Source organism: Anastrepha ludens, unplaced genomic scaffold (genome assembly GCF_028408465.1).
Source record: "Anastrepha ludens isolate Willacy unplaced genomic scaffold, idAnaLude1.1 ptg000084l, whole genome shotgun sequence".
In the NCBI taxonomy this organism is placed as follows: Eukaryota; Metazoa; Arthropoda; class Insecta; order Diptera; family Tephritidae; genus Anastrepha; species Anastrepha ludens.
This window is the reverse complement of record NW_026530094.1, coordinates 15,001-17,500: the sequence shown is the minus strand read 5'-3', so window position 1 is coordinate 17,500 and position 2,500 is coordinate 15,001. Positions and strand designations below refer to the sequence as shown.

The following is a 2,500-nucleotide window of genomic DNA, read 5'->3' as shown; positions in this document are numbered from 1 at the left end:
AAACATGAAAATAGAAAGTTGTACTTATTATTCATTTGATTGAATGATAAGTTAATTTGTTCACAATAACAAAAGTGGTATATATTTATTATTATATTTATATATAAATAAAATGATTAAAAAAATACAAAATAATCAAACATAATAAATACCACCACTGTATTATTGTTGAACTAAGACATTCGCAACTTAATAAAAATGTTTAGAGTTAAATATATTTGATATATATTATTGAAAGAAAATCAATTTATATTTTATTATTATTATTATTTAATTTTACTCTTTCAATTAATATATGCAAAAAAAAATTGACATTTGTTATAAATAAAAATAAATAAAAAAATACTCTAAGCGGTGGATCACTTGGCTCATGGGTCGATGAAGAACGCAGCAAACTGTGCGTCATCGTGTGAACTGCAGGACACATGAACATCGACATTTTGAACGCATATCGCAGTCCATGCTGTTATGTACATTAAATTAAATTTTAAAGTACTGCTTGGACTACATATGGTTGAGGGTTGTAAGACTATGCTAAATAAGTTGCTTATTCTTTTATAAAAATAATTGAATTTAAGCAAATGTGTATATTATTGGATTTTAAATAATTCATAATATTAATAGCAAAAAAATAAAGATATATAATGAATTTTTTATTTATTAATATATTCTTAAAAAAAAAAAATCCTCTCAAATAAAATGAAATAAAAAAAATTTTGAATCTAAGTATTCTCTTTAAAAAATTTTCATATTATTTATATATATATAAAATATTAATTTATATATGTAATTAAAGGAGGAATGTCTAGCATAAAAATTAATTTTTTTTATTCTAGAATTGCCTCATTTTACATAATTATTATTTATAATATATATTTATATAAAAGGAAAAAAGAAAAATAGAGATGAAAAGATGATATAATTATTTATTAAATTGTGAGAAGATAAAAAATATTTTAAAACAACCTCAACTCATATGGGATTACCCCCTGAATTTAAGCATATTAATGAGGGGAGGAAAAGAAACTAACAAGGATTTTCTTAGTAGCGGCGAGCGAAAAGAAAATAGTTCAGCACTAAGTCACTTTGTCTATATGTCAAATGTGAGATGCAGTGTATGGAATATCTTAATATCTAGTATGAGAAATTAACGATTTAAGTCCTTCTTAAATGAGGCCATTTACCCATAGAGGGTGCCAGGCCCGTATAACGTTAATGATTACTAGAAAGATATTTCCAAAGAGTCGTGTTGCTTGATAGTGCAGCACTAAGTGGGTGGTAAACTCCATCTAAAACTAAATATAACCATGAGACCGATAGTAAACAAGTACCGTGAGGGAAAGTTGAAAAGAACTCTGAATAGAGAGTTAAATAGTACGTGAAACTGCTTAGAGGTTAAGCCCGATGAACCTGAATATCCATTATGAAAAATTCATCATTAAATAATTAAAAATAATGTGCATTTTTTTCATATAAGGACATTGTAATCTATTAACATAATAAAAGTATTTATCAAAAGATCATTGGTGATATTAAGTTTATTTAAATTAATTTGCTTTTTAAGCATATTAACATAGAATAAATACTAATGATTTGATAAAGTGTTGATAGATTTTATTATATATAATGCTAAAATTCATTTTTTGAATTTTACAAAAAATTTAATATCTATGATATTAATATTTATTTGTATGCATTTATATGATTAACAATGCGAAAGATTCAGGATACCTTCGGGACCCGTCTTGAAACACGGACCAAGGAGTCTAACATATGTGCAAGTCATTGAGTTATATTAAACTTAATGGCATAATTAACTTAACTTAAAAATATAATGGGATTAATTTTTAGTCTATTTTCTTAAATAGTCAATTAATTCAATCCCGGGGCGTTCCATATAGTTATGTATAATGATAATTTATTATTATTTATACCTCTAACTGGAGCGTACCTTGAGCATATATGCTGTGACCCGAAAGATGGTGAACTATACTTGATCAGGTTGAAGTCAGGGGAAACCCTGATGGAAGACCGAAACAGTTCTGACGTGCAAATCGATTGTCAGAATTGAGTATAGGGGCGAAAGACCAATCGAACCATCTAGTAGCTGGTTCCCTCCGAAGTTTCCCTCAGGATAGCTGGTGCATTTAAAAATTATATAAAATAATCTTATCTGGTAAAGCGAATGATTAGAGGCCTTAGGGTCGAAACGATTTTAACCTATTCTCAAACTTTAAATGGGTAAGAACCTCACCTTTCTTGATATGAAGGTTGAGGTTATGATATAATGTGCCCAGTGGGCCACTTTTGGTAAGCAGAACTGGCGCTGTGGGATGAACCAAACGTAATGTTACGGTGCCTAAATTAACAACTCATGCAGATACCATGAAAGGCGTTGGTTGCTTAAAACAGCAGGACGGTGGACATGGAAGTCGTAATCCGCTAAGGAGTGTGTAACAACTCACCTGCCGAAGCAACTAGCCCTTAAAATGGATGGCGC

The 2,500-nt window shown here is 29.0% G+C and overlaps 1 non-coding gene and 1 pseudogene across 1 annotated transcript; both read left to right on the top strand.

The window, feature by feature from the left end:
- The first annotated feature begins 343 nt into the window (after positions 1 to 343).
- Positions 344 to 524, top strand: LOC128871298 (5.8S ribosomal RNA). The gene has a single exon (XR_008455868.1). It is a non-coding gene; the product is annotated as a 5.8S ribosomal RNA (ribosomal RNA).
- A 438-nt stretch (positions 525 to 962) lies between these two features.
- Positions 963 to 2,500, top strand: part of LOC128871302 (large subunit ribosomal RNA) — a 4,516-nt pseudogene continuing 2,978 nt past the window's right edge.